General features: G+C 40.3%; 1 protein-coding gene across 3 annotated transcripts in view; it reads left to right on the top strand.

Annotated features, from left to right (window-relative positions):
- The first annotated feature begins 31 nt into the window (after positions 1-31).
- Positions 32-20288, top strand: part of ZNF609 (zinc finger protein 609) — a 213703-nt gene continuing 193446 nt past the window's right edge. The window contains exon 1 of one of the 3 annotated variants that reach the window (XM_023255209.2): positions 32-156. The gene's annotated coding sequence lies outside the window, so the exon portion shown is untranslated. Of the gene's footprint in view, positions 157-12454; positions 13701-20288 lie in introns of those variants that run through there. The other 2 variants (XM_045059172.1, XM_045059171.1) reach the window with 2 other exon arrangements.

The raw sequence follows: 20288 nt of genomic DNA, 5'->3' as shown, positions 1-20288 counted from the left end.
GCGCGGGGAGGGGGCGGAGAGCCGGAGCCAAGGCGGGGTGGGGTGGGGGGGAGGGGCCGCGGGAACGGATGGCGGCCTGGGCCCCGTAGCTGCGGCGGCTCTACGGCCCGGGGCCCCGGGCGGGCGGAGGTGGCGGCTCCCGGGACCGGCCGCGCGGTGAGTCCGGAGCTTTGTGTGGAGCCGGGGCTGGGGGAGGAGAGAGGCCGCGGCGCTGAGGGGGGCCGGGGCTGAGGGGGCCGGGGGCAGCGGCGCCTGACGGAGGAAGTGGGGGTTGGGGGGCTGGGGCGGAGCGAGGGGAAGGTGTGTTGGGGGGGGTCGTTGCGTGGGTGGGGGAGGGGGCGTCGAGGGGCGCGGGGTGAAGTTCAAAGCGTGGCCGGGGTCGGTTCAGCCTGAGGGTAGGGGTGCCCAAGAGGGGATTAGGGTCTGACCAGGTTGTGGGGACAGGCCAGAGAGTTTCAGAGGCGAGTCTGGGTATCTCGAGGGGGCGCAGGGCGGCTGGGGCTAGTCAGAGTTAGGGGGGTTCAGGGCGAAGGGTTGGAAGCTAGACGTGTGCGCGGCCCTGAGAGGGGGGGAGCAAGGTGGCTGGGAGTGTGCAGTAAGTAGGTTGTGGGTGTGTGCTCCTTCCAGTCTCAGGTCACATTTACTCCTGTCCTTTTCTTCAAGATGGAGGGATCCCTGGGCCTGGCCCTTAACTGCTCTCCATGTACCCCCGGGAGGATTTGTGACCCTGTCCTGTTTGGAAAAACCCATGCTGCCCTCTTTTCCCTTTATGTGTAATTACGGTTGGATCATCTCTGTGCTTTGCTCAGATTCTTCTTCCTCCCTCCGGGGTTGAGGAGGAGGAGACACATCTGACCAATTAATGTGTGTTTGTGAAACAGGCAGCAGCAAACAGTCATTTCAGCTTCTAGGAATTAGGCTCACACAGGGTGGAGAGATCAGAGCCCTTCAGGGGGAATATTTCTGAACAAATCACAGATGATTAAATTCTCTAAGAAACAGCTTCCTACCTAAATGAGAGTGGGAAAGATGGGGGAGAAAGCCTGTCTGTTTCCAGCCATGTGTCCAGAGCCCCAGGGGTTGAGGAGAGTCCCCAATCCCCCACAAGCCTCTCTTTTCTGTACTAGGCTTTGCTCTGCAGCCTTGAGTTAATTTCACCCCTGCTGCTTTGTCTTGGGGGAGGGAGTGCTGGTTTAGGCTGTTGTGAGGAGATGACTGTTCTGCTGCCACACACAATAGTCTGTGTCATTTTATCGGGAGTGCTACCCCAGGGCTGAGAACTGCTGCTGCAGAGATAAACCGGTCCCTCTCACCCGCCTATTGTGTACACAGTGAAGGTCATAGGTTCAAGTCTTGTCTGAGAGCTTTGGATATGCTCCATCTCCCAGGCTTCTCAGTGCCATTTTCTTCCTTTTCCAGACTGGGGCTTGCCATTGGAGGAGGCCAGACAGAAAGGCTCTTCTTTTTGAGTGAGGAACAATGCAGAGCTCATTGGCACACATTTTTCAGAAGAATAGGGGATGCCAGCCATGTTGTGCCTGCCTCTTTGGCTAGCCTGTACTAAGTTGTGGAGGAATAGTGTCTGGGAGACTTAATCCCCATGTTTGTGTCAGACCTTTAAGGAAGAAGACTCCAAGTGGAGGTTTTCACTCTTGTTCGAACCATCATATTTAATTCTTTTTATAGAGATGGGACACTCAACAATGATTTTTGTTTGTTTAGGAACACCACTAAAAACCTTTGCAAGGTTAAGACAGGAAGTCAAGGACCAAGTACCTGTTTAATGGTGACTTCCTGGTCAGTAATAATTGCACAACACAAAAGCCACAGAATTTGCCTATTTGGGCAGGGGCTGTGGAAACAAAACTTTCCTTTTAATCTTTATTTTAATTCTGATGAAAAGAGGTGACGTGCTCATTATGCAGAAAGGCCATATCCGCCTTTGCGTTAGGGAGAAATTGGTCAAAGTGATGAACATAAAAATCGTTTGAGGTCTTGGGGGTAATTAATGAGAGAAGGATGAGAATGAGCTAGAAGAAACCCCATCCTTGTAAATATCTCCTAGAAATGCCCAGGTAGTATTTAGGTAGTATTAGTTGGGTAAGAAATCATTTGGGATTAGAAAGGAGGTTTCCTTTTAGGATATTAAAGAAAACTTTTCTTTAAGAAGAGATTGGAAAGCAGATTCGTTGTGAGAGGGCAGTTATACACAATGCACTGTGTACACAATAGCCACCTATATCCTGTAGGTATTCTTGAATAGGAATTTTAGCCTTTGGTTTTGGGAGAGGTCTTTCTGAGGTATTGAGTGTGACTGTGTTGTCTCCCTCATTCCTTTATTTCAGTGAGTTTCTGAAAATGATGACTTGCCACTTAGGTGTTGGGCTTTGTTGGGAGGGAACATGTTCTTGATGTCAAAACTCTTGTTAAAGTCTTAGCTAGAGGTGTTGTCTGTCTTTAGGCTATTTCCAACAATCTGTCCTCAGCCTCTGAAGTCTCAGCTAATACCAGAGGCCCAAGCATTTTGCTCGTGGGTTGTGGACCTTCATTTTGAATCCTGTCAGGTGACAGTGAAGGCAGAAGCCTCATATTAAATTTGCCCTGATTAGATGTAGTGGTTTCAGAGTTGGGCCCTTGGCACAAGGGGTCTTTATGAGTCTTCTGGTTGTGACCATCTTGCAGAGAGCACTTTGGTTTTCTTCGTAGAAAATGTTTTTCTTGCGAGAGATCTAGATGGCTGGGCAGATTAGTGCTTATTTTGTGTGAGGACATAGGAGCATAATTTTGGCTCCTGGTAGTAATTATGTTGCAATTAGCATATAGCAACTAAACGACTGGAACAGGATAATTTGTTGAGGGGTTTAGTGATTGCTCTGTCGAGTAGAAGTGCCACTCCTTATTTATTTGACTCGGAACGCTACTGCCTGGGCTTAGCCGGGGAGACTTAAGAAGTACAGGGATGATGTGTGAGCTCCAGAAGTTCTCCCTCTCATTACTGCCAGGTACCATAGCACTTTCCACTGCCACTTTCTTCTGCTACAAAGGTAGCTGAGCAATTGTTATTTCCCTTGTGGAAAACTAGTCATGGGTGGGAATACTGCCAGACAGATGGGGCCACTCTGAGATGAGGCAGCCTTATGTTGTGTGGCAAGTTTTCTTTTCAGCAGCTGAATTCTCACTTCTGCTTGATTTTGAAAAATCCGTTTCCTTATAAAACAAAGGACCACAACAAGAATAAAACCCCACCAAATACAAAATCACATAGTGTGCTAAATATGCCCTCGTGGTATCTCTCATAAAAGTTGGCTGTGGCAGACAAAAATGAAGATCGGTGATGCTGATTGGCAGGTTCTGGGCCCACTAAGTGTCAGTGAAGGACTCTTTTCACTAGGGAACAGGTAATTCACTGAAGCACCTGCCTAGCTGGGCTTGTGGAATTGGCAGCAGCTGTGCAGCTGAAGAGGGATTATTGAGCAGGTGGTTAAAGAATCACATGCCACAGTGACAAGAAAATACTGGGTCTTCCGTGGTTTAGGTTCAGTTCGTATGTGTGAAATTGCTCTTTGTTTCACATTTCTTAATGCCTGATACAGGTTTGTTAGTGAGATGATAATGGAAAAGAGAAGAGATTCTTCTTTCTCTGTGTTTCTTTTTAGATTACTGAATAGCATGCCTTAGACATGGTCCTAGCCGGCCCTATTGTATTTCTGTGATTTCTGGCTTTATGCCCTATGAATGGGAAGGAAATAGTGGTAATTCAGTTTTCTAGTGCTTGTTTATTAGAGGGAAATGGGAAGGAGAAAATTCTTTGCTTTCAGTGTGGTGAAAAAGATTTAGTCCACTGGGAGGATACCCAGCAGGTTTTATGCAAAGGATATAATTGACTTTGTGTGGGTCCACCTGACATGCCTCACTCAAGAAATTTGCATGTGTTTTTATTTTGTGAATGTAAATCTCCACATGAAGTTTGCATCTCTTCAGTTGTCCTGTTCCATTTTAGTTTTTCCCAGTACCTTTATAATTCTTTCCTCTGGCATTGAGATTAACATCACTTGTTAGGATCAAATCACCCAGGGCCAAATCATGTTAAGGAAATACCTCAGCTACATATTTATCTTAAAAACAAGTATAGCATTTCCTCTAACTTGGAAGAGGACTTTCTATTTTTAGGCTTTTTGCATATTCCCTGGTTTTTCTTCTAGGTTATTATCATCATCTTCCATTAATATTTTTCTTTCACATCTTCATGCCACTCTAGTAGGCAGTGCCATACAACCTAAAATGTATAAGCAAGTAGTAACTCGGGTATTTCTGACTTTTTAATGCCTTCCTGTCATTTTCTGTGTTAGGTCAGCAGGCTGTGTACTCATACTGAATCTCCATCTTTTTCTTTCTCCCTCTCATTGAATTCACCAGGTATTAATTAACAGTTGATTGAAGGAAAATATGTGATGTTAACTGTTTTTGAAGTTCAGAAATCCCTTTTCCAAGTGGAGTGAAGGCTATGACCTATTTGCCAGAAAGACAGATTTAGATACATAGATCAATTGATTGATTTAGAGGAAAGGGAGGCAACATTATGACCCTGAGACAGGGCCAGTGGACCACTGAAAGACAGTGACATTTGCCATAATCTGCTTAAACCTAGTTTGTAACCTAGCTTTAAGTGGGAGCCTAACAGTTATTGTATAGTATTCTCTTCTGGGAAAGAACTTAAACTTCTCTATTTGCCTATATGAAGCCGTCACAGTTGTTTGTTTGTTTTAAACTGTTCATAAACCACCATATACTTTCCTAGCATTTTCAGTAGTTTGCTTCCTCATGCTTTTTCCCCTCCCCCATCTCTCATCCTAGTTCCCTGCTCTGAAGACTTCTCCAGCAGCTTGGAAACACTCTAATTACTGTAGCTATTATAGTCACAACCCAGATCTTCCACCTCCTTCCCACTCACCCCTTTCTATCTTCCTTCCCCCTCCCCTTGCTCTAGCAGCAGGAGTTGAACTGCAGTCTCATGAGCACAGTCAGATCTATGAATGAGCTTTATATCTTGTCAAGGCAGAACTCCAGATCCAACAGGGCTGATTTTTCATGGTCCTCTTGCTGTTTGTTCTTGGATCAGAGTCCCAGAAATAAGAGATGGCAAATACCTATTAGGTCATATCTAGTCCATCACTCAGGAGCAAACCTCCGATCTTTCTCTTGTCTCTGTGAGAATTTTTTCCTTCTTTCTTTTGCAGGTGAGAGCTGTCTGATGCCAGGCAGGCTCTGAAACTGCCTTCTTTTTATTGTGCTCTCTGGTCATTATGTCCAGGCTTTGCTCTCTCGGATTTTTATTCTTACACCGTTTTCAGGATTACTTGCTCCCAGCAATATCTCTACCCCCTCCAACTTCTGTCCTTTTTGATTGTTGGTACCACACTTATGGGTTCCTTTCGTGCCACCAGTTATCTGTACCAGAAGTTCTCATTTTTCAAACCGTTGCCACTAGGACCATGTGGCATTGTCTTAAGGAGGTACATTAAACAGAAGCACAGGACATACATGCTAGCAAGTAGTAATTAATAAAATGGTTTAGAAAATATGTGCAAGGTTGTGTATGCCCTTAATAAGAAACCCCTGTACTGTATCAACAAATAACTGCTGCTTTCTCTTTAATTCAGGGTACTTTCTGTTCTAACCCTTTTTCTCCTTACGTGGGTGAATTTTATTTTTTGTGGGTTAGTTATAGTTACAGTGGAGTTATTGTCTGATTTAAGAGTGTTACGTTTTCTTTGCTAATACAGCTTTCCAAAGCGTAGGGTATGGTGTCGTACAACCCCGGTTCTCATCACTATTTTGCTTCTGACTAGCTGTGTGACCTTGTGCTAGTCACTCCACTGTTTTCATGGTCTTTATTTGTGAAATGAGTAAATTAAACAAGATCATCTCTTAAGGTTCCATTTAGCTGTAGAATTTTATGGTACTAAGATTGTGATGGAAGAACAGGACAAATTGCTTGACATAAGTGAGCAGTTCTTTTACTGTGTCAAAAATATAGTCAGTATACAGAAAGGCTAATGAGTACAGCCTTAGTTCCCTGGGGCTTGACCCTCACTCCTCTTTGATATGTTTGTAAAGCATATGGTGTGCGTTTTTTAATAGGCCATCTTCTTTTAGAATGTCTTATACTTTAATTCTGCAGGTTCACCAGCTTGTCAAATGTATTTTTTTCTAGTCTGCTCAAGCCATAGATGTAGGAATCAGAAAGCTGTAGAAAAAGAACCTCAGCTTGTGAGAAGGAAATTGCACCTCATAGGATTTGCCTAGATATCAAGAAAGTAATTTTATGCGTTAAGTCAGCAATCTAAGATTTTTAAATCTCTTATATCTGAAATCTTTGAGCCAAAGAGCCACATTGGCTCGTTTGAGCCAAATGAGACTGATTGTGGAGGTGGGTTGGGTACTTTTCCATTTTTGACCAGTCACTAGAAAACTTGCTTTGAATTAACTTCTTGGGATTAAATATGGTTGCGCACTGTGTTTTGTTTGGAAAATAAAATCATGTGATTTTTCATGCCAAAAATGCTAAATTAATGACATTTGTTGAACTATGACTAACAAGGAAGATCCCTGAAATACCCTGAGGGACTGAGGGATTGAAAGCTGGTAGGTGATTGTGGGAACTTTGGAATTGACAGTAATATTAAGAAATCTTTGCTTTCAAGCAGTGTAAAGGAATAAAATTGCATAACCGAGTTAATTCTCCAAGTTAGGATTTTTATCAGCATTTCCTAGTTAATTCATGGATTTGGGACAATAGCTATTGAGAGTTAAGAAGATGGTGGTCTTTTAGCCTTGTCTTTCTTTCTTTGTTAATATAACAGCATTACATGTTTAATCTACCTTTGAACATCGGAAGAAGCATTCACTGTTTTTAAATTTGCACTTAAAACATCCATCAGTCTGTAATAGAAAAATTTGGTGGGTGGAACTGTTATTTGTTTTGGACTCACAAAAAGTCTTGGGAGTGCTTTGCTTTGTTACCTGCCATCTTTAGCATATTACTAATTTTTAGGTAATGTAAAGGTTATTTTCGGAAGTGCTCCACTTGAATATGAGATTTTAGAAAGATTAATATTAGAAATATAAGTGGTTTTTGTAGATGGGTTTTGTTTTGTTTTGTTTTTTAAGTGTCAGGTGACACATAGGTTATTGAATTGGAAAGTGGCCAAAGTATACACCATGCAACCCTTGGAAATGAAACTATACCATGAATGAAATCCAGATCCTGGCAGTTAGGCAACATTGCATGATTGGTACTGCATTGCATACTTGTACCTGTAGTTTCTTAGGCTGTAGTTCAGTCTTTGTAGGGGATGACAGCGGTGTTTGCTCTATTCTGTGTACAAAGTGCAGCTAGTGGGCTTTTGGCATGTTATCAGCAATGTTTGTAGCAACACTCCTAGGTGGAGGAGACTGGGTTTTGTTGGGATGAACTTTCATTTATGGGAGCAGAAGTGGATGTTTAAGAATGTACTTTGTAAATTTCAGTTATAAATTCTGAGTGTTGATGTCAAACTCAGCATTTATCTTTGTTTTGGAACTGATGCTCCTAGAGCAGTCTTAAAGAGTGATGTTAGAAATGGAACTATAGGAAGAGAAATGAAATTGTGCAGCTTATAGAGTATATAAATCTGAAAAGTATATAAGGAAGAAGGAAAGCTTTTTCTATGTAACATCTGCTTTTAAAAGTACCTCCAGTCTTTGATTTCTGCCTACCCTTTTTTCCCCTAAGCATTACACTTCTTCCAGTTGCCATGACACAAAATTTTGAACTCCTATTTAGTTCTTTTTCTTCCTGGCTATCTCATCTAATCATTCACTAAATTTGGATTATTCTAGCTATCTTGCCATTTATTTAGCTTTGCTTTTTCACCTGACCTAGTTCAGGCCTTCATCTGTATGTTATTGCAGTAACCTCATGGTTATTGCCTCTTTCTGTATTCTGTAGTACAGACTGCTGCAAGATTATTGTAATTTTTTATTTATTCTCTCAACTGTCAAGCCAGACATGGTCTCTGACCAACAATCAACTGATAAAAGTATGATTATGAACTAAAGTGCTCTGAATGGAAAGATTTTGGTTCTAGAAGAGTATATAATAAGGAACCCCAGTGTAGTTGGGTTTTTTTTTCAGTTTAATATGTATATTTTTAGTAATCTCTGCACCCAATGTGGGGCTCCAACTTACAACCCCAAAATCAAGAGTCACATGCTTCTCCAACTGAGCCAGCCAGGTGTCCCAGTTGTTTGGTTTGTTTGTTTTTTTAGATTTTATTTTTAAATAAACTCTGTACCCAGCATGGTGCTCCAGCTCACAACCCTGAGATCAAGAGTCACATGCTTTACCAACTGAGCCAGCCAGGCATCCCCCCAGTGTAGATTTATATAATCTTTTTTTAAAATTTTTTAATTTTTTTAAATTAAAAAAAATTTTTTTTTAACTTTTATTTATTTTTGAGACAGAGAGAGACAGAGCATGAACGGGGGAGGGGCAGAGAGAGAGGGAGACACAGAATCGGAAGCAGGCTCCAGCCTCCGAGCCATCAGCCCAGAGCCCGACGTGGGGCTCGAACTCACGGACCGCGAGATTGTGACGTGAGTGGAAGTCGGATGCTCAACCGACTGAGCCACTCAGGTGCCCCTGTATAGTCTTTATCATTTCACTTCTTGCTGAAAAACCTTTAATGGCTCCTTGTTGCCTACGTAGGCCAGAACTCCACATCCTTTATAATCTGACGAACCTTGGCCTTTCTCACCCTTATTTCATTTATTTCTTACTCTGTTCACAGCTATTCTTTCAGCTTACTTTGTGTTTTTCATTCTCAACACCCTGTTTCTTTTTTTCTTTTCTTTTCTGTTGGAATGACCTTCCCAGGTCCAAAGCATTCAACTCCAAATCAGACCCTTCTTCAACCTGCCCCAAAATTTCATCTCCTTCCTGAAGCCTTTCTTAATGCTTTTCTTCCCACCCAATTATCTCCAGAATTGATTTCATCTTCCTCTGTATCTCCCAAACTCTTTGCTAGGATTTTTGTTACAGTACTTTATCACACATTGTCTTTAATTATAGTTATTTGTGAATATATTTTTTTCCTCCCTCATTCTTAGCTGCCTAAAACACCTCTGTCTCCTCTGTTCCTCATGGATTCTATCTAGCCCAATGCTTTGAATATAACTTCATGCTTAATTAATGCTTGCTGAATTGAATTGGAATTTGATTTTTGAAAACAGAAACTTCTTGTAGTTTTTTTTTTTTCAGGCCTCCTTTTACGCTAAGGTGACTTTCATTCAATGCATTTTATCCTAAACTGAATAACCTGAATAACCTAGGAACAAGGCAGACTATGAAAGCTTTCAGAAATCCTTCAGACTCAAGGACAAGCATTTGTTGCTTTTACTTCCTGCAGCAATACTGTGGTTCCATACATCCTAGCTGATGGAGGACTTTGGGGAGGGGAAGGAGTAGTACATGCAGGTGGAAGCAGTGTAGGTCAGACATGGGAACCAGATTGGTTCTGGTAGAGGGAATATAGGTACTGTTGGGCCCTCTGGCTGTTGTTGACCTCTGGGACGTCTTTTTTAGTTTTTCTTATTTATTTCTCTCATTCCATAAATATTTATTGGATTCCTAGTGTAAGGTGAGAGAGGTTGGGAGTGCTATAGCTTTAAGTAAGATGGTCTTTTGACAAGTGTGGTGCTGGTGTGTTACTGGTTGTTAGGCACTTCACTGAGGTTGTTGAATGCTGTTCTGCCCCGCAGAAAGAGAGAGGCAGTGTCTGCAATTGTTCCAAAGAGTCCAGCTGACATAGAGGGGGAAGTAGCTACTCTTTATGTTCTTTTCTCCTGGCTGCTCCTCTGGCTGGCATTCCTGGAAGTTAATCATGGTGAAAATTGCAGTCAGTCATGTCTGGAAGACACCAGGGGTAGAACTGGAGCCCTGTAGCCACTTCCCTGAGGGGTGGGATTTACCCTTCTGCTGACTGGGTCTTGGATGTCTAGAGTACTGGGTGAGGTAGGCCTCTGAGTCATCTCTTTTCTCAAGGGAAAAAGCCCAATATCATGACCTTTCTTGTGAGGCCTCAGCAAAATAAGCTTTCAAGGAGCGTGCACTCTGCTCCCAGCTTAAAAATTGAATTTTCAGGTTTGTGGTATTTTGACTTCCTCTCACCACATTGTTAACTGTGTTCTGTCTCAATACCTAATGCATTAGCCTGAGGATGAAGATGCTCTCTTGTTTGACTTGTGTATTGTAAATTTTCTTATAATTCCCTTTCTTGTCCTTTCTTACCCCTTCTATTTTATTATTTTTCCTGTTACGTCTTTCCTTTGCTTACACAAAGCTGATAGGAAACAGAAATGCCTTAGGTCAGACTGCCACTTTGATAATTGGCTGGAAGCTAGAATTCCTACCTAATATACAAGAAATGGAATGTCTTATTTCTATCCTTGGGTTATATAGAACGCAGCTTGTGGACATCAAGCTCTCAGCTGGTTATACTATATTGCTATTTGAGATAGCTGAGGTGCATGGTACCTGAACGCTATTTTTAGTTATTTATACATAAGCTTGTGCAGTTGCAGTGCACATGGAGACCTGTTTGCTCTTCCATAAAATGTGCTCTCTTTGATATATAATTTTAGAATAAAGGTTCTTAATGAACTCAGGGCCATGCTAAGAAGAATCTGTTACCTTTGGGCAGATGGTTCTAATGTTAGGTGGACTCCTAAGCACATTTCACATAGCTTTTCTCTGAATTTGCTGTATATCAAGCTTGAAATCATAGATTTTTCACTACATGTATTAAATGATACAATAATACAATACTGATACTGTGAACTTAAAGCCTGGCAGTTGTTAATTCAAGTGTATGTTGTTTTTTTTCTTTAGTGGTTGAAAGGATCTCCATTTAATTGACCAAGTTGTATTGCTTTGTTAGTTAAAAATACCTTAACATAGCTTAGGTTGCTGGTGAAAACTGTTTTTTTTAGTAGTAATGTTTCTGTGGTTTGTATTAGTTGGCCCTTCCAATCCTAGCAGAGTTAGAAATCCTGGCAGTGTGAATTTCAGATGCTTTCCATAACACTATCTGACAGAGGGAGAAGTGCAGGGCAGTGTTTGGCAATATTGTCTCTCTTGAGCCTTTCTATAAGAAAGAAATTCAGTTTTAACAAGGTCAAGTTGGGGTAGGTGACACAATGGTGGAGTGACATTTTCTTCCAGCCACAGATCTGTAATATGTTTTACCTGAATATGTGATCTGAAGCATTAGATTTATTTAAAAGTGTTACTGACTTAAACACGATTAGTGCCATTTCTGTTATCCCTATATAAATTTTTTTCCTTCTTTCTTGGTAGGCAAAATAAAGAGACAATAATTTAATTCATATCTCAGGTACTTGATAGAAGGAGACTAATCGTTGAAATGTGCTGCCAGGCTCTGCACTTGATGGCAACGATAGGGACAGCAAGGTATTACATTTTTATAAGGATTGAAATCCTTGCTTAAATAAAAATGTCATATTCTTAATATGACTGAATTGAAACTATTAAAGGAGATTAAAGAAGCTGTAAAATTAGACCAGATAATAAAAATAATGGAGTTTATTTATACATAGATTGATTACCTCATTGGGAGCAAATGCAAAATGTGGTTTTGAGGTAGAGAAACTACTTCTTCAGTTGGCAGTTTTAGAAGCTACAAGGCGAAGAAAGAAACTGCGTGTTACTTTGAGGAACAAACAAGAATTGGTAAAGGTTTCTGTAGGTCAACACTATTTAACAGTAATCATATCTTGGCTCTTTTCCTCCCAGCCAACTGAGAAGCCTCAAGAATTAACTGTACTAGCCCTTGCGTACCGAGCACCACTCCTGTGATGGACTGTGTGCACTCATTTTACCAGGCCAGGAAATTAAGTTGGCTCATCTAATTCTCAACCAAACAAAAAATAGTAATCATATATTGATTAAGCTCAGCATTCTTCAGGGAGAGGAGAACAAAATCTATCACATGGGGATTCAGTGTTAAATTGAGCTATGATCAAGTATGTACATTAAGAAAAGTAGAACGATTTTATTTATTTTTAAAATTTATTTTTTATTTTTGAAAGAGAGAGACACAGAGTACAAGTGGGGGAGGGGCAGGGAGAGGGGGAGACACAGCCTCTGAAGCGGGTTCCAGGTTCTGAGCTGTCAGCATAGAGCCAGACACGGGGCTCCAACTCACAAACCACAAGACCATGACCTGAGCCGAAGTTGGATACTCAACTGAGCCACCCAGGCGCCCCTTAAAGCTTTCTCTTTTTTTGAAATTTTTAAATGTTTATTTGTTTATTTTGAGAGAGAGTGCGTGGGCAGTGGAGGGACAGAGAGAGGGAGAGAGAAAATCCCAAGCAGGCTCCAACACTGCGCAGAGCCCAATGTGAGGCTGGAACTCCTGAACCATGAGATCGTGACCTGAGCTAAAATCAAGAGTCGGATGCTTAACTGACTGAGCCACCCAGGCGCCCCAGAAAGAAAGATTTTAGAAAGCAAATAACCCACTGGCAGCTTAAATGCTTAAAAATCATTATATTAGAAGTCCACGTTAAAAGAAAGCTAGGGATCAAAAGGACCATACAAAACAGATGGTGATTTGGCATAGTCTTAGAGGCTGTGGAGAGAAGAAATAAGAAACATTTTCAATCAAGGCCAAAGAATCCCACAAAGTGATAATGGGTGAATGCCACTTAGAAATTAGGTAAAAGAAAAAAAAAAGATGAATTCAGTAAGCCTCTTTGCACAGCTAATGGTAAGTTTCCTGTTTGTTTATTTTTTTAAGAGGACATGTTAAACATGGAAAGGCTGCTAGAAAAGTGGTAAGAGTACTTGATTATGGTGTGAAGGATCCATTCAGGGATGAAAACATTAGAGAATTTCCACTCTGTTTTTCTCCTCCACCCAAGCAGATTAAAGTTTCTAGGTCAGATGATGATAGATGCTTAACTTTTTTTTTTTCTGATTAGAACATGAATTAATCTTTTTCAAAGCATGAAAAGTATAGAAAAATATAAAGAAAATGTGAACATTTATTTAGTATTTCCAACACATTTTTTTCCAGCTCCCTAGGCTTTTCTTGACCAAATCAATATACTTGATTAGATCAAGTGCATCTACCCAAGATTTTAGAAAGAATTCAAGGATAAAATATGAATCTCTTAGTGAAAATATATTACTTCAATTTATAAGTGTCATGGTTACTACGCTAAGGGACTGGTGTAGATTGTTCAAATGTAATTTTGTCCATAAGAAGGCTTTGGAGGTGGAGAGACTAAAAACTATATTGGGAAATAGATAAAATATAAATTAAAGATTGAGTTGACTTAGTACTAATCATAATTTATTGGGGCTAAGGTAATAGGTTAGTTTACATAAGTCGCATATGACAAATCATTAACAGTTGTGTGGGGTCAGAGTTGTTACCAGTGGACGTTGTTTACTTTGAAAAGACTTTAGTTAAAGTTAGGCCAAGGCTATTTAAAAACTTTAGTTATGGAATGGAAGAAAATGTTTTGTTGTGCATTAGCAAACTGACTTTCTGACGGTGAATACTTTTATAGGTCCATGGTTCCTTCTCTGCAGTTCTAAACCTCAAAAGCTCTAAAAACTGGGCTTTCGTAAGGTAGGCACAAACCTGACTTCAACTATTAATTAAGAGGCAACTTTTAGTCTTTTGTTTTTTGTTGTTGTTTTTTTGGTTCTGTTTCAAGTAAAGATTCATCTTGCTATGGAATATCAAGGAGTTTACTGTTAGGGGGCAGTCCCAGTTTCTACTGAGAGTATTACACTTTGTATGGTATATTGATTATCTCAGCTTTTTACAGGTGAAACAACTGAGGCTCAAATAAGTGCAGTGACTTGCCTGAGATGGTTACACATCTAAGGGAGAGTAAGGAGTAGGATTGAGCTTTTCTGCCTCTTTCCTAGTTTTGTTTTGCTTTGTTTTTTCCATTGTACTGTGCTGGTTCCTCATAACATTACATCCAGGAACCATACTGATGAGTTCTTCTAGGTAGAAGAGTTGAAGCAATAACACTCATCTTATTTGACCTTTTAATGAATGTTTTACATAAGTGACATATTCAAATTTTCCCATGACATTAAGCTCTTTCAGATGGGCTCCCAAATTGTATAGATTATAAACATCAGGAATATCTTGGGTGTGTTGGGGGGATGAAAAATAGAAGATGAGTTTTAATGTAGACAAGTGTTACATTTAAGAACAGGTAGAAAGTCTGGACCACTTTCTTAGCATGAGTTAATAACTTTAAGCTAGCACTTGTAGCCCCAAAGAAGACTAGGAATCTTGGTCAGCTGTTCCTAGAAAAACTAGCTCAGTGTGCTGCCAGGGAAATGGTGGGCATCTTTAGGAAGAAAATCAGAACTCAGTAAAGTAAAAATAAACTTCCCTCAGCAAAACCAAGGTTTGTTTATGTTTGTGATAACTGTCTGTCCTGCTTATCCCTAAGAAATATATCCAGAGCTGTTGACCAAAAGTGGTAAAAGCTTTAATCAAGACATATCAAAAGAAACTTCGTCTTTTAAAAACACTAGATTACCAAATCCTATCAAGTGACGAGAAGAACATACAGACTTACTTACCAGTTCTTAAGATCCTGTATTGGATAGAGAGCACTCTTTCAAGTCAGAAATAAATTTAGCTTAATTATGGGTATTCTTATCAACAGTAAATAAATAAAATACTTAAAAGTAGAAATTAAAAATAAAAACAAGGTCAAGAAAGTTTTTGTGTTTGATTTTTTTGTTTCAATGATTTCTTAATTAAACTTTTTATTTTGAGATAATTGTAGAGTCTACTTCAGTTGTAAGAATAATACAGAGGGATCCCTCGTACCCTTTTACCGAGTTTCCCCAATGGTCGTATTTTGCAAAACTATATAGTACAATATCACAACCAGGTATTGACATTGATACAATCCACCCACTTCAAATTTCTTCACTTTTGTACCCATTTATGAGTGTATGTATTTAGTTCTGTGCAGTTTTATTATTACCACAGTCAAGATACAAAACAGTTCCGTCAACACAAAGGTCCCTCACTTTGCCCTTTTATAACCACACCTGCCTCACTTCTGCTGCCCCTCCTCCTGTCTCCTACAAGATTTTTAAAAATATTCATCCATTCATTTATTTATGTTGAGAGAGAGCTTGTGAGGAGAAGAGGGGCAGGGAGAGTGGGGGAGACAGAACTCATGAACTGTGACGTCATGACCTGAGCCGAAATCAAGAGTCAGACACTTAACCGACTGGGCTACCCAGGCTCCCCTACCATAAGATTTTTGATAAATTATTGGATTAATACATTTATGATAACCTATTAAGTGAACCCAGGGATTTTAGGGGAGTATATCCTTTTTATAAAATTATTTCAGGATGTGTTTTTTAATCAGATTAATAATATACTTTTTTGTTTTTGCCTTTCCATATATTGCCTTTCTATATATTGAAAATCAAGTAGTACTATGTCTTTCCATATATTTGCCTTTCCATATATTGCCTTTCTATATATTGAAAATCAAGTAGTACTATGTCTTTTAATGAAAATCAGTAATCCACTTTTTATACCTTTCTACCACCAAGTCTTACTCCCAGCAGGCAACAGCTTTACACTTTTTAGTCTTTATCTTAGGTTTACTCCTGTATCTAAATAATAATATACTTTCCAACTGTTCTCTTCTTCAAATCCTCTTAGTATAGTTGGGTCACAATTTTTGGTTAAATCAGTATTCATTATTCATTGTGTTGTGTACATATTGTTTACTATTGAGCCATTTAGTATACTACTATTATGTTTTTTTTGTATAATTTTTGTCTTTTCTAGGATTTCAGTATCATTAACTACCTTATTTATTTTGGTTTTTATCACTATTTTTTTTCAGATTCTTTACCAGATCTGTAAATCTCACAGTAGTGAGACATAGTGAAACATAGGGTAATGCTTAATTAGCTTCTTCCTTTCTTTTCCTTTTTCTTTTTTCTTTACTGTTCCCCTTAAATGTCCTAGCCTATGAAGATTGATACCATGATTCCTTTTGTTTTTTAAGGTTTATTTATTTATTTTTGAGAGAGAGAGGGAGTAGGGAAGGGGCAGAGAAAGGAGAGAGAGAATCCCAAGCAGTCTTCATGTGGTCAGCACTTAGCCTGAGCAGGGCTTTATCCCTCCAACCGAGAGCTGATGACCTGAGCTGAAATCAAGAGTCGGACGTTTAACCAGTTGAACCACTCAGGCACCCCAATGCCATGATTCTTTTTTTACCATGATTGCATGAAATGCTACTTTAGGACTAAGAACATGATCCAGTAATGCAGCTCTCTTGTTCATGGATATCTACTATTTTACTTTTTTTTTTTTAATATAATGTGCATGGAATAAAGTGCATCAAGTACACTAATCTTAAGTGTACAACTCAGTTTTTACATATTTGTACAGCCATCTAGTTCAAGATAGAGAACATTTCCAGCCCCACAAGATTCCTTCATGCTTCTTCCCAGTCATTAACCACCACCCCCACAGACATGACCACTTTCCTGACTTCTGTCATCTTTGATTTATAAGTGCTTAAAATGTAAAAACTTCGTGGTTTAAGTCTGATAGATTTTACCATACATTTAAGTTTATAAATGAGGACTCTCAGGAGTTGGTTATGTCCAGAACACCTGATCTGTGTACCAGCCCTATTTTGGGAAGCAGCTGTGTTGTGTATGGATGAGACTATTTGAAGGTTAAGAGAATACTCAGGAGCACATAGGTATTTTAAGAAATGTGGAGACTTTTGTTTTCTAGCCATCCCCCTAGACTCTCTTTCTTTCTTTCTTTCTTTCTTCTTTCTTTCTTTCTTTCTTTCTTTCTTTCTTTCTTTCTTTCTTTCTTTCTTTCTTTCTTTCTCTCTCTCTCTCTCTCTCTCTCTCTCTCTCTCTCTCTCTTTTAATTTAAATTTTAGTTAACATACAGTGCAATATTGGTTCTGGAGTAGAATTCAGTGATTCATGACTTATATACAACACCCAGTGCTCATCACAAGTGCCTTTCTTAGTACCCATCACCCATCTAGCCCATCTCCTACCTATCTTATTCTGTCAAGAAAGTTTGTTCTCTATCATTAAGAGTCTCTTGTGGTTTGTTTCCCTCTGTTCTCCACCCTCCCTTGCTCCGGCCAGTATGTTCATGGGTTTTGTTTTGTTAAGTTTTTTTTTTTTTTAATTTTTTAAGTTTTTTTTTTTTTATTTGAGAGAGACAGCAAGCAGGGTAGGGGCAGAGAGAGAGGGGAGAGGAAGAATCCCAAGCAGGCTGAACACTGTCAGTACAGAGCCTGATGCAGAGCTTGAACCCACCCACTGTTGAGATCATAACCTGAGCGAAAATCAAGAGTTGAACTCAACCTAATGAGCCACCCATGTGCCCCTAAAATTTTATTTATTTTGAGAGAAGGAGGGAGAGAGAGAATCCCAAGTAGGCTGTGTGCTGTCAGCTCAGAGCCCAATGTGGGGTTCAGTCCCATGAACCATGAGATCATGAGCTGAAACCAAGAGTCAGATGCTCAACTGACTAAGCAACTCAGGTACCCCATCTATTTTGTTCTTAAATTCCACATATGAATGAAATCATATGGTATTTGTCTTTCTCTGATTGACTTATTTTGCTTAGCATAATACGTTCTAGCTCTATCCACATCGCAAAATAGCAAGATTTCATCCTTTTTGATGAGTGAATAATATTCCATTGCATGCATATACCACATCTTTATTCATCAGTTGATGGACACTTGGGCTCTTTGAATAGTTTGACTGTTGATAACCCCTCTGGACTCTTAATGAACCTGCATCCTTTATCCTAGAGAGAGGAATCCATACGCTGTACAAGTACATTTGAAGACTGTCAGATAATTGAGACAGTTTATAACTAGTGACAAGTGAAACTGAAGGAAGAATAGAGGAGAAATGGCAGCCTGGGCACCTCACCTGTTGAGGAGGAAGCAGTGTTCATTCCCTCATTTATTGACCAAAATATTTAATTGAGGGTCAACTGTGAACCAAATGCTGTTAGGATACAATGGTGAGCAAGAGACAGCCCCTGCACTTGGGGTGCTTGCAGTCTAGTAGATAAAACAATTATTAAATCATCACACACATTGGGAGGTAGGACGTGCACAGGGAGTGCCTTTCAGGTAAAAGCTATAAGGCACTAAGGTGAGAGTAGTACAGAAGACAGAGTGTGACTATGAGATCGGGCTGGAGAAGTAGAATAGACCTGGCTTAGATAGCCTTGAGGGTGTGCATGTGGATTCCACCACTCCCCCGCCCCCCCCCCCCCCCCCCCCCCCGCCGCCCATGGCTAACAGTGTAGATGCTACCTTTTGATAGGTTTTCTTTGCTCTTTAGAGTTAGTATAGCATAGTAGTTCTTGTGTAAGATTTAGGAAGGGAGGTGAGGTCTATAAGAAGTGAAGGTAATTCCTTGTATATCCTGAAAAATACTGGGGTTATTTCCTTTCCCTCATGCCTATGAACTCATCCCATATTATGACCTATTTTAGAGATGAGATGATTGGGATACAGAAAAGTTTTCATACAGCGGTTCTGTGTGGAGGGCTGATTTCTTAGATCTGATTCCTAGCTATCTCCACTATTCACTTTTTCCCCTGAGAATTTGACCTCTTTCTCTTTAGCACAGAAAGTTTATTTCTGGCGATTAGAACTAAATTATAAAGGGCTATATAGTCCTCCAATTATTAGGGGAATGGTCGGGCTTTATTTTTTAAGTGGTTTTTGCTTCTTGGTCTACTTACACGTAGCACTTGGTAAGGGTTTTCTCTGTGGACTGGGTCCACTAAATGAATCCCTGTAGTGTTGTGATGGAATTATTTACATGTTCAGTATACAGTTTAGCCTATTATAAGATGTATGTTAGCACAGAGCAGTATCAACAAACACCAAGGCTCTAAGCCTGAGCCCTGTTGAATAGCTGTGTCTTGGTGGAAGTGTCATTTGCTTATGTGAGATGAAACAGGTCAAGCCTCATAATCTTTGAGAATAGCAGCCTGTGAGGACCATAAAACCATTCATGAGATGCAGCATAAAAACATTCAGGGACTGAGACGCCATACCTTTTACTCTTCTGTCCTTAGGTGACACATGGTCAGATGAGCCCTGTTGAATTGGATCCATCTTCTCAAATTGGCACTGTTAGTCTGTTCTTTATCTGATCCCCCATTGGAGATATAAGCTGAGAGCTACGGTACTTGAGGAGATGACACAGTTCCTTTGTTACAGTAATTAATGTAATAAATTAAGGGAGAGACCCAAAGGAAAGTTGATTGTTTCTCGTTAGAGCCCTAGGTGGAAATTCAGTTGATTAGTGAGTGCCTATGAAGTGTAGCAGGTGGAGAGGGAGATGCCTCTTCTTCCAGCTGGGTAAGCTCAGAGTCACTGAGGATGGTTTACATGTTGTATTAGCCTCATCTGAGGCTGGCTAAGCCCAAAGTGATTTCAGGGTAGCGTGTGGAATTCAGGGAAGATGGTATAATATGGTTTTCTTCTAGCAGCGTTTTTGTATCCCATTGGCTTATTGACCCTTCCCTGGGGCATCAAACCCATGAATCTCACACAATCTAGATTTGAAGTCCTGTCCTATCAGTGGGGTCAGCAACCTAGTGGATTGGAACAGGTGGTAAAAGAGATAGCCCGGATGTTAAAACTGAGCTTTAAGATGGGTACCTGGCCCTGAGGGATTAAAAAAATTTTTTTTTTAATTTTACATTTACTGATTTTTGAGAGACAAAGTGAGACAGAGCATGAGCCGGGGATCGGGGGGGTGGGGGTGGACAGAGAGAGAGAGAGAACAAGACACAGAATCTGAAGGAGGCTCCAGGCTCTGAGCAAGTGTTCAGCACAGAGCCCCATGCGGGGCTTGAACCCACGAACCGTGAGATCATGACCTGAGCTGAAGTCAAATGCTCAACCGACTGAGCCACCCAGGTGCCCCAGGCCTTGAGGGATTTTTTAAGGAAGATAGAGTGAGTCTGTCTGTCACTGTAGTGTAGGGTTTTGAACTACACCTGAAGGTAGGAGTATCCTAAAAAAAGTTGGGACTGCTGAGTTCATGGAAGAAAAAGGATTGCCATTTTCTTTCACAGAACTTAGATTGAGATCAGTGCTACCTGCAATTTAATTTGTAAAAATACCTGATACTC

The sequence above is a fragment of the Felis catus genome, chromosome B3 (assembly GCF_018350175.1).
Source record: "Felis catus isolate Fca126 chromosome B3, F.catus_Fca126_mat1.0, whole genome shotgun sequence".
Classification (NCBI taxonomy): Eukaryota; Metazoa; Chordata; class Mammalia; order Carnivora; family Felidae; genus Felis; species Felis catus.
The sequence above is the reverse complement of the archived record's forward strand: the minus strand, read 5'-3'. Positions and strand labels throughout refer to the sequence as shown.